Source organism: Nipponia nippon, unplaced genomic scaffold (genome assembly GCF_047370975.1).
Source record: "Nipponia nippon isolate SJK-2023a ecotype South Korea unplaced genomic scaffold, ASM4737097v1 scaffold_4, whole genome shotgun sequence".
NCBI lineage: Eukaryota > Metazoa > Chordata > Aves > Pelecaniformes > Threskiornithidae > Nipponia > Nipponia nippon.
Window position 1 is genome coordinate 82,483,203 of NW_028262358.1, and position 12,467 is coordinate 82,495,669.

At 40.9% G+C, this 12,467-nt stretch overlaps 1 long non-coding RNA gene across 1 annotated transcript; it reads right to left on the minus strand.

The window, feature by feature from the left end:
• Positions 1-9,700: 9,700 nt before the first annotated feature.
• LOC148053404 (uncharacterized) lies at positions 9,701-12,464 on the minus strand. Its single transcript, XR_015708284.1, has 2 exons — positions 12,326-12,464; positions 9,701-11,809 (listed from the first exon to the last, which is right to left on the minus strand). It is a non-coding gene; the product is annotated as an uncharacterized LOC148053404 (long non-coding RNA).
• Positions 12,465-12,467: the final 3 nt, after the last annotated feature.

Sequence of the window (12,467 nt, forward strand, 5' to 3'; positions counted from 1 at the left end):
AGATTTTATAGCCACCCATTGCAGCACTCCAGTTGTGCGAGTCATCCCACCATGTTTCCGTGATGGCAACTATATCACAGTTTTCCTGCTGCACAATGGCTTCCAGCTCCTCCTGTTTGTGGCCCATGCTGCGTGAATTGGCGTAGATGCACTTCAGTCGGGCTACTGATCCTGCCACCTTTTTGGGGGGAGAAGCCCTAGTTTCTACATGACCATTCTCAGGCACTTCTGTGGTTACTAACACATCAATAACCCTTGCGTCTTTGCTGCCGCATGGATCTCCATCCTCTGCCTCCACTGAGATGGCAGATCGAAGGACCTCGCTAGCACACCATCCCTCAAACATTGGCATGCTGCCCCCAGGCTTAACTCTGTTGAGCCTGGTTTTATCCCTTTCCCCCTTCAAATCTAGTTTAAAGCTGTTTCAGTGAGCCCTGCTAACTCCTGTGCAAAGATCCTTTTCCCCCTTTGAGACAAGTGTACCCCATCTGTCACCAGCAGGCCTGGTGCCACGTAGATCAACCCATGATCAAAAAACCTAAAATTCTGCTGGTGGTGCCAGGCTCGGAGCCAGGTATTGATCTGCTGGCTCTTCCTTCATCATTCCCTGCAACTGGAAGGATAGAGGAGAATGCTACTTGTGCTCCTGACCCCTTAACCAGTCGTCCCAAGGCCCTGAAGTCTCTCTTGATGGCCCTTGGACTTCTAGTTGCAACTTCATCACTGCCTACCTGAAAAATTAATAAGGGATAGTAATCTGAGGGCTGTACCAGGGTAGGAAACTTTCTCTTCACGTATTTAACCCGGGCTCCAGGGAGGCAGCAGACTTCCCTAAGAAGTGGGTCTGGTCTGCATATTGGGCCTTCTGTTCCCCTCAGGAGAAGAGTTTCCTATGACAATGACCCATCTCTTTTTCTTTATGGATGCTGTTTTGATGCAGGGCGTAGTTTGGCACATAAAAGATGAATGACAACAGCATGATGAAGAACAGTCACCTACACAGAAGAAAGAGGAATCTAGCATTTCTGATGCATGATGCACACTAGAGAAAGGCAGTTTTAGTCCCCAAAGCTAGGATATAAGAGGTTGTTCAGTCTGTTTAATGTAGACACTTCATATAATCAGAAAGAGGAAGATCCTTAGCACATCAGTTAGAAGTCCTTCTCTCTTCATTGAAAAATTAGGAGACGTAACATCCCTACCTTAGATACCAAAGTCTTGAAACCCGTCAGCCACTTTCTGGATTATGATTGTACTTGAGGATGACATATGCACTATGCTGCTTACTCATGCTCTTAAATGAGGGGTATCTGAAAAAAAATAGAATGAAATATTAAGCAGCAGTTGAGTGGTGGCTTGCAGGGTCACCATTCTGGACTTCCCTACATTCCTCCTAAGTCTCATTTAGGCCCCTAAACTTTTTGTTATAGATGGTTCTTGGTTTTTCACAGCTGTGCCTGTATTTGTCACCACGTAAAAAGTGTATAAAAGTACCCTCGTACCTCTAGGGTTCTGTAAAATTGAACACACAGAAATTGCAAGGACTGTACTAACAGAGCCACCTAAATGTCTAAGAAGTAGAAAGGCAGTATGGCTTTTGAGTAACTCGAAGTGGAAAATATAGCTTGTACTCTTGTGATTCTGCTTTTTAAGGTTCATACCTTTATGATATTAAAAAAGAATTGAAAATGTGACCTGACTAGGATGCAGACAAGTCTGAGCCCTCATTTAAATTTAAAATCTTTTGCTGACATAGATATCTTGGTGGGATTGCAAAAAAAACCCCAATTATAATAATTTAGCATAGCTGTTACAAAAAAAGGGTACTGAAATTGCAATTATACCTGAGGCAAAAAAAGCTACTTTATCAGCACACTTCGTTTTGCTGAGTACTGAGAAATGGCAAGGGTAGTATCACAGCATATAGCTATACTGTTAATCTTCAGCAGTTTTCAGGCTAACCTGGCCAAACTTGTACGGAAACAGAGGAGTGCTTACACAGGTACTAACAGCATCTGAATGTGACTGCAGTAACCATCAGCTGTGGGACAGTATGTAACGCTATGGACAAAAAGGGGTAATAAAGATTTATACATATTGATGTGGACTTTGTGTGCTAACCGACCTGAGGGACAAAGAATGCTCCTTGACCTATTTTATTTGGTAGTATATATAACCAATTTATAAGCTGCTTTGTCTTTTCAGATAGAAAACTTTGATTAAAAAAAAATAATAGTGAATGGTTTTCTGCACAGGCAGTGAATTGAGCTGGCTTACCATGTAGGCAGAGAAGCCCTTCTTGCAAGGGGGTTGAGGGATGGCTACTAGCAGAAGAAGGATTCTCCTTTAGAGACAATGCACTGTTAGATTGTAGCCTTAAGTTGCTCCTGTTAAGCACACAAAAAGATACTTGGAAGTAATTTCAGGATGATGGATTCCACTCTGGGAACCAGGCACCTTGTGCACATTGCCTGCTTAGATAGATAGCAAGTCGTAACGGCACAAGAGACACTAAAAGGCAGACTGCATCTAACTTTCAAGAGATGTACCTCTGATTTATGAAGAAGTCTAAATCCTATTTAAGGTTAGTAAGAGTGATAACCTACTTCCATTCCAGCTACGGTCAAATACTTTTTTTTTTTTTTTTTAATCTGAAACCACAGAAGTCATTGCTCAAATCATTCACCAGAATGACAAGCCTGGAGCGGAAGTTGAACAATCTGGTCTGCAGCCAGAAGGGCTGGGAGTTGTCTGGGGGGTAGCTCCGTACATCCGAGAGGAAGAGACAAAAAGCAGCAGGGAGGGAGACAGATGATGGAAGTTATTAAATGAAACATTTGGCTTGTGACAGCAGGGGCTATAGATGACAACAGGCCCTTCTGTCCATAAAGGCAACAAAAGCATACGATTGTGTGTGTGCGCATGTGTGTGTTTATGAGCGTGCGCCTGTGTGAATGTTGTCTGTTGGGGGCCTGAAACTATCTCCTGTTTCCTGCTGTGTTCAGAAAAAAAGGGGGCTTATGTATACTGCTTGGAAGGCACAGGACTCAAATGAGCCCGATTCCTTGAGGAAAGTCACTGAAGCCATCATCTGGTTCTCCCAGTGGAAACAACCTGCAAAATCAGAAATACTGGCAAAAACTCTAGCACTAAAACAAATATCGTTGCCGTTCAACTCCCAGTCTAAAGGAGCAATAAAGAAAACATAAGTGTGATCCTCTCTGGCAAACACAAGTAATTCATTAATAAAATGCTAAATTGTAAAAAGTATTAAGGTTTAAACTTTTCAGAGTTTAACTATTATTAGGAAACAAGGAATACAGTTTCATACTTTTTCTCTATTTCTCATAATAGCTTTTACTTATACATTTGCTTATTATACTTAAGTCTTTTACTCTTAATTTTCAATTTATGCACTGCACTACAAAAAAGTACCGTATTCATTTATGCCTCAGAAAGATGAAACACATCTGAAAAAAAAATTATTTAATTTTAGCAAAAGGTATAACTACTGTTTTAAAAATTTCAGTGTTACTTTCCACTCCATTTTCCAACCAGCATTAGGAAATTATGGAAGAGCTTGAAATACATATGAACCAACAGACAAAAAAAAGGAAATGGTCAACATCATTCATTCTTTATAAAAGAAAAAATATCTTGTTTTCTTACTTGTAGCTGCAACAATCTAAACTGTAAAAAGTTCATTGTATGAGAATATCCATGCAGAGTATGCTGCAGTCTGCTAGTGGAGATCACTGGTAGAGAGAGAGAATGATGATCGATGTTCTTCTGTCTCTCGTGTGAACAGGCTCTAGCTCTGGTCTCTCCCCCGTGCCCAAAGATGAAGTACGATACATCCACAGGGGGGTAAGAAAAAGAAGAAAACACCGCATCATCATAGCAATTAACCATTACAAGATGACCCACATTTTCCAAACAGATTAAGGTATTAAAAAAGAACAAATAATTTCTCATGCTCCCTCTGATGTCTGAACAAAGGGTAGAAGAGCGCAGGAGCAGCTTGCAGAAATGTAAAAATCTCAGGTTTTGGTGCGGTAAGAGGTGAATTTCCCTGTGCTGCAAAGAGGGAACCGCCACTGGATGCCCTGCAGGCATCCTTTCTACAGGCTTGCAAGAGGTTTTACACCAGGGCGAAGCTGGCCCATGCCACAAATTGTTGAAGAGGGTCTGGCAGTACTTCTGGCAAGAGAAGCTTGGCTGCTGTAATTCAGACAGGCCAACAACAGACAGTTCCTCTGGAGTAACTCAGGGCTTGGAGTTATTTAAAGTCTCCATTATCCACAGGCTGAGAGGCCTGCTACTTACAGGTACAGCAGAGAACCTCATCTCAAGGCAGCAGTTAGATGCTGAGGCCTGGTCCCACAGAAAAGTGCTCAGAGGGATTTTTGTCACTTACTTAGCGGAAACAGGTTCTAGCAGTTTTGTGCATGGGGCATTCATCATTTGTTATCACTCATCATTATAGCCTTCTGTGGAGAATTAAATTTCTTAATCCATATTAGAAAAACATGAGTCATCCTGACAAACTGTTTATCAACTAAAGAAATCTCGACTATTTTCAGCATTAATTTTCTAGCCAAAAACTATATTAATCCCTATAGAGTTCCTGAACTGATGCTCGAGAACACTGTTTTTGCATTATATGATGTCTACAGGAAAGTGTGGTAGCTTCATCTTGATCCCAAAGTCATCTTACCTAAAGAAAGAACTCTGCCTTCAAGGAGTCTCAGTAAGTCTGCGTTATAATGCTGGAGCTTCAAAGCTTAATCGTGTCCTTATTATACAATCTAAAAATGAACTTTTAGTACATAGAGATAGTACTTCTTTAAATATTTTGGGACCTCTTTAATGGTCTATTTTAGTAGCCCCCAGAGCAACCTGACACTTACATATTTAGACTCTGTTTCTCATATATATAATTAGTAAATGTGATTGTTCAAAATTCATCTGTGTCCCACATGCTGCCCCCAGATTTTTGATGCTGTGGAAAGAAGAGACACACAAAAGGGCTCTCTAACTTCAGTAATGATTTCCAGTTGAACTCTAATACTGGTAGTCATGTGTTGGTATCATTGAAACATTTTCTTGTTTCTCTAATGCATTCTCTACCAGCACAATTTGTATATGTAAGCTCTCAGGGAAATGGTGATACCTACAAATGAAAATTAAAAGGCTCAGAAGACCTGTATTAAGAGTGTAATTCATTTTCTGTATTACTGTACATAAAATGTACTACTTAGGAATAATGCAAAATTACCCCAAACAATACAGCATTATTTGTCTTAACTATATCCTCCTCTGTGAACTAATCCAACCCCAGACATTCTTTACATACATTAATGCGTACTGCTGCATGAGGTGTAGACCAAATCCTTTGTAGTGGACATCACTCCTGTTACAACAAGCATTTTTCCGCAATGTGTTGCAAGAATCCATACTGTTTTATTCCTAAATGAAATAAAACATCATCTTTTATGGTAAATGAAGCAAGTGGAGAATAAGCCTGTTTGTTTGCCCCGATCAGCAATACGAACATGTGTTGTCTAAAACAGTGTCTCTAATAATGACTTCCACAAGATATTTCAGAGTAAGATGTAGAACAAACAAAGCAACCAACCCCATGTAGTAGATTACGGTAGATAGTTATGAAAATCTTCCCTCAGGAATTTCTGTCCTGACCCTCACTGGATCACACTCCAAGTCTGAGAATTTTTGATCCATTTCAAATGTAGATTTTTGTCTAGAGCCTTGGATTCATTCCTGTTATTTCCATTCCTATTTGTCCTGTTCTGCATAAATGTTACTGATGTCAATGGGATTTTGTGTGTTTTATATGTTTTAAGGTCAGGCCCTAAACAGTCACTAATTAAAATACATAAAAAAAAAGAATGCAATCACAAATTTAAGAAAAGTTTGGGTTTGAATCAGCAAGACTTGACTATTGTAACTCTACTGGTGACTGCATATCTTAGAAAAGTTAGACAATGGTTTCTCATTTGTTTCTTGGACTAAATGCTAAATTAATATGAAGTATTTCTCAAATCATGCTCTGTAGTTTATCTTTTGGTAATAGTGTTACACGTTCTGCTTTACTTCAGGGCTTTTACTCAAACATTGTAGGTTGCAACCCCATGGTCACATTTTCTTTGCTATGCAGTCTGGCAGCTTCCCCTAATAGACCCCTCTTTTACCATTAGTGTAGATGCGTTTGCTTCTTGGAAAAGAGAGGACTCAAAATTGGTAATTTTTACTAACAACAGATTAGTTTAACTTCTAATTGAAACTTTATTGTAGTAAGTCTAAGTAAGTAAGTAAGGAAATAGTATGCTTCAATATGCAGGTGGAAGAGGGTCACCATCTTAAATTGAGGCTTCCAGTACGGAAGGATTGATTGGATTCCATCTTCCTTGTTTTCAGGGAAGCATTCAGTCAGACATGAAAGAGATTTCAGCATGACATGACTTAAATTGGAAAATTTCAAAATAACTGATAAAGCTAAATAAAATTCCCAAACACACTGAAACAGAACCCTTGTCACTTTAAAGCAGCTTCTTTAGAGAAACTTTTTAATAGGTAAGGAAGCGTAGTCCCTCGTAGGGCAAAATCAGCCGACATCTGATCAGACCTGAGTTTAACAACCAAGTTACTTCACAGCCTGCTTTTAGTTTGTCCAGTTTTCTGGAATAATCACAGGTTAAAAATAAAAGTTCCTCTTTCCCTCCTTGTGCCTTTAATATACATGGTGCCCACATTAGACCCCAGGATCACTAATTTTTTTGGTGATAAAAAATATTAGAGAGATATAATTTAAGAAGCTTTATTGGTATGCTTCATACAAATCAGACTAAGAATACAGATTTCCAAGCTACACTCAGGTGGTGCTGCGATTCAGAAATCCTGGATTTCATGTTTTTCAGCTGTCAGACTGTGCACTTTTATTTGCCAAGCAGAATGTAAGTAAAATTTCAGATCACCAAATAACAAGCACTGTAGAAAGCAGGGATTTCCATGTGCATCCCTTTTTTGCTACACTGGAAAGAAGAGATCATAGTCATCTTGTATAGGCGGGTCACCTAATGTACTTCAGTCATCTTGGTCCCTTAGGTCAGGCTTACTGGTCATTCAGTCACATAATTTACCTCAGTCCCATCAGTGCACGCTTTGGTCACTTCCCCAGACAACAGTAAAGTGCAGGGTAAGCTCCATGGAACTGGTGGAAGTTGTACTAAACCTGCTGTTTACAAAGAAATGCTTTGGTCTTTGGACATCTTTATTTTTATTTGCGAGAGTAAATTAATCCTTTAAATTCAATCAACACTTTTAAAACCAGAATCGGTATTCACTGAAATAGTTTTGTAGGTACTGATGTACAACAAACACAAATGCAAACAGAAGACAATATTATTTGCTATAATATAAAGCCAAATCAACTCACCATGTGGATGGCATGCCTCAAGAAAAAAAAAAAAAACACTAAATAGAGTACGTTTTATGATATCAAAGCATCTAAAGAAAATGACTGTTCTCTTTGAGGGCAATTCTTCATGGGAGGTCTCCGCTGGGTATGGAAAACCTTACTGGAGAACAGGGAGTTATCTGGGCTCACTCAGCAAGTTGAGTAACAAGGACCCCAATGAACAGGTACAAAGGTCTAACGTTACATCAATTTGTATGTAGTTAATTCAGCAAAATGGCTGTGGTCGCTGCATTTATCAATACACAACTTGTATTTGTACAATGCTCTCTGTGACAATTTATCATCATAATACAGACTCTCTAAAATGAGCTAACATAATTCTTACCTTTCAAGTGGATGAATGTTTACTCACATTTTTTTCAGGCCCAAAGGGATGGTGTTTGTCTTGGGTGATTCTGGTGAATCAGCAAAGCCAGCCCAAGATGAGCCACCTCTCCATTCCACCCAGTTTCTTCTCACTGCTGGTTCACCTCCTCCTCATTGGAGCCGGTACAGTTGTTTCTGTGACTGCTGGAGTGAAATCATCTGGGTGCAAAGTGCAACCTCTCACAAACAAACCAACCAACCAACCAGGCAGCAACACCAGTTCAAGGTATTCACGCTTCTCCTACCATCTGCCTTTTGTTTTTCCTCCTGTGGTTCTGATAGCTTCTTGTGGGACCAGTCAAACCACCAGCAACTCATCCAACTTAGAAAAGTTACAGGACTTCTTTTGTTTATTAAATCAGCCCAGCTATCTGATGTTGTTCACTCTGAAGAGTTCCTACACCCTTGCTCTGGCAACAGAGATGAACTGAAACCAGGGTTACAGGAAAGAACGAGGGTGTCAGTTCTCTCAACTAGTATTGCCACTGAGAAAAGAGCATGAAGAACTGAACCCTATGAGTAAAAATGAAGTAAAGACGCACATGTAATTGCTATAATTAATTCCAGTACCAGGCTGCCTCATTCTCAAATATGCTGGCTTCTACTGTGCATTTCCAAGTTAAAGTAATCTGCTAATTGAGATATAACAATCAGATAGGAAAATTATGGAAGATGATGTCAGGTATACCAAGCCACAGTCAATCAGGAGAATTTAAATGTAATGTCTTTGAAATTAACGTTATCCGACAAGGAGCTGGTGACCTATCTGGGCTGGTGTGTGAGCCTGTAAACATGAGCTTGCTGCATTCTCCATAAACTTCATCCATCTAAGGACTTGACAAAAACTCCTTTAAATAAAGCACTGCAGCCACCTAGCCTTGAAAAGATGCAAGTGTTCAGTAACACTCTGATCACAGCCTGGAGTTAAGCAAAAGCCTTCCATGTATTTGTAGATACTTCAGGAGCCAGTACAAGATGGATCAGTTGAAACCAATAACACAGAAACAAACCGAATTAAGTAATAGAACAACCAGAAATCACCGAAAGGCAACAGTGATCTAAATGTCCAACTTTCTTGAGTTCGTCTTTACAAAATTGCAGGACAATCATTTTTGCTTGGCTCATAATCAATTCTTGCTAATGCTATGTTCTCTGGTTCTGCCTAACGCTGATGAGATAAGGAACAAATGGATCAATGCTCTCATTGTATTTACTGGGAATCCAGTAATCAGGACAGAGGACTCAATTCCCTGAATCCTAATTATACGTGAATTTGCTAGAGTATCCCTTCAGACTACCATAAATTATGAACAAACAGCAACAAAAACATGAGAAGACAAAAACAGCGTCAGTGGTAGAAAATGTGGACAGAATCAAACATAAACCTATGCTGCTGCTGTATAAGGGCACTTCTACTTTTCCTCTGCTGTTGACCTCTGCATCGTTCCCAGACCATAAATCATGTAGCAAACCCCACCTGCCTCCTCTCAACAATTCTCAAGTTGGGCACCCATTACTAAAAAAGACTCTTATTTCACTGAGATTACCTGCCCATCTAGACAAATACTCCAATTCCTCCTTTTCTGAATAGTAAAGACAGCAGAGAAACCTTAGTGGTACCTCACAGCAAAACAACTTAACGCCAGACATTCCTCTTCTTCCTTCTCTAAAGGGATAGATCAATCAATAGATCAATCAGACTTTTGATGCTAGTTAACTACCAAAATTAATTTTTGATTTTCCATTCTGCTACAAACTAGCTGAGAATGAAAAATGAAGAACACACAACATAAAATCAAAACTGGGATGAAAAACTGAAACAAAAGATTCAAAGAATGGTCACAAATGTACTTTTTATTTTGCAGGTGCACAGTAGTTTTAGAAATTTCTCTCGTAGAGGTGTGAAAGGATTAAAATGAGATCTAGTGTGGCAGTCTGATTTAGCGTGATGTAGTGCGACAGAACTGATTTCTTTCTTCTCTTATTTTTAAATTCCCTGGAAAAATGCAGGTTCCGGGTTCAAGAAAAATGCATCCTATTTGTCACACTGTCTAAGCTGAATACACACAGCTTTGAGGAACTACACATTCATTTTTTAATAATCACACTTGCAGATACTTTATATGGAAAGAAAAAAATCCAAGCTCTTGATTACTGATATTTAATATCAACATGGTCACATTGGTAAAATACCAAATTATCAAGAAAAATAAAGTTTTTAATCTCAGTTCTTCTGCTTGCGACAGTCGAAGAAAGATTCTTCACAATAAAAATCTTGTACTTCTGATGCTTCCTTATACATAAAAAGAACAGCCTTGTGCCATCCTCAGTGATAGGAAGTGACAGGCAGAGCATGACATCACTCTTTATTTTTAACTGACTGCCCTCTGCTGAATTTATTTTGCTGTCAGTAAATATTAGAGCAGTGTTAGTCACATTCAGGCTTTACGGAGACAGAAGCCCTGTGCTGAGTTTGATCTCAGAAGCCAGCAGTTCTTAGCTTTTGAAGGGAGAATCTTTATTTCCAGATTTGGCACAATGGCTTGCATCCACAGATTAATAAGAATATGTCTCAGAGAAATGCTAAAGTACACATCAAAGGTCTACAACCACCAAAGGCATCCATATGAGTTTTACCATTACAGCTGCACCAAATAGGCTAACCACTTACAAAAATATCAAATCCTGTACTCAAGAACGTAGATTTAGTCAGCAAGTAATTGACTACTGATATTTAATTAAACTTGCCACCAGTCTGAGTCCAGCAGCTTTTAACAGCGTCCATGTTCCTATTATCACTAATACCACTGATCTTCTTGGTATCACTACACATGCAGTGCCTAAAATAAGATAGGGTCAGTAAGTTTTTTACCAGAGAACATATATTAAAGACATGTTTCTATCCTTCTCCTACAGACAGTGAGAGTCTTTAAAAAGAAGAAGTGGAGAAACTGCACCTTCGGGATTCCCCAAGAGAGCAGCGATTCAGCACAGCCCATGCTTATGCCACCTTGTCTCCATTGCATTGCCTCTGTAAATCTATTTGGCTTTCCTCACCCACCAGCTTGTCTTTTGGCTTCCTTCTAAGGAAAACACTGTCATTCGTTATGCAGTATTCAAGCACACTGTAGGCTTAATAACTACTGCATCACCATTGCTATTACTAAATAATGCTACTAGTAGAAGACCAAGTTCTGAAAACCCAAGTTTTGCATGCCCACAGGAAGAAGCATGAATAGATGGATGCAAAGGCAGAAAATACATGTTTTCCTGCTAAAAAAAAACCAAACAACACAGCAAGAGGTTGGGTCGTGTCTCTGTCCTTCGTTAACACTCCCACTCCAAGTCACTTCGTTCAGGCAACTATTACCATGCCTTAAAAGAGTCTGCAAACAGCACATACACAACTTAAAAACATAAAACAATTACTTGTTGGCTAATTCACACAACAGCTGGAATTAATGAGCCACTAATAACCTCCTTTGGTAAGACATCCTATGAGTTTTGGTTGACCCCGCAATCATGTGGAGAGGCATCAGGCTCTGTTTCTTCTTGCAACAGGCTAATAGTCCTTAATGTTGCTCTTTCTGCCTTTCTTTCTCTCAGAGGATTTTGTATCTTTTCATGCTTATGTTTTTCTTTAAACTGCTGATTCCATCTCAACAATTTTACCTCTCTCTACAATTTTACCTTTCTTATCTTGCATGGCTCAAGACTAAGTGCTTTCTCACAACTCTTTGTCGCAGTTTAGAAATTTGTGCAGAAGTGTGAAGGAAGGTTATTCGGTTTGGCTGAAAGAAAGGGGCTGCACCCTGATAACATCGCGTAGCCCATGAATTCTGAACAGTACTGGGGAATTGTCCAGATGTCCATGTGGAGTATGTCTTCCAGACGATATTTGCTTGTAACATTAATTTTCTGTCACTGAATAAACCACTGAGGTGCCTAGAAGGAAATGGTACGGATGTTAACAAGAGCGAGAGGCACAACATTCCCCAATACTACCATGTTACTCTTACCCAGGTGAAAACTTGAGAAGATTTAAGGCGAGGGCGAGCTGTGACACACGCCGAGGCCCGCCCGGTCCCGCTGCCGGCCCCCTCGGTGCGGTTACAGGCCGAACCGCAGCCCTGCGGCGCGGGCAGCAGGCACCTGCCCGATCCCCCTCCTCGCTCCCTTGTCCCCCCAACTCCCACCGAGCGGAACCCCCTGATAGATCAAGCGGCGACAGTTACGACATGACGTAGCGAGGGGCTCACCCACCAGCCAGCAACTCCTGCGCCGGCAGCCGCGGCTGAGAGGGGAACCCTGGCCCAGCCCGCCGCCGTGGGTCGGGACCCTCGAGTCCCGACGGGACTCGCCCGACCCCTGCCTCCCACCGCCGCCGGGGCCGCTCCCCGGGGGCTCCGGTCACCCGCGCGTTTAGAAAAGCCGCGGCGAGACCAAACCGCCGCCCCTCACCGCCGCGGCGGGGTGGGCCGGAGACAACACCGCCGGGGCGCTGGGAAATAAAAAAAGGGAATCGCTTCGTCTGTGGTTTTCGTTCGTTTGTTTGTTTGTTTGTTCGTTCCGGGTTGTTTTTTCCCGCCGCAGCCGCCGCCCG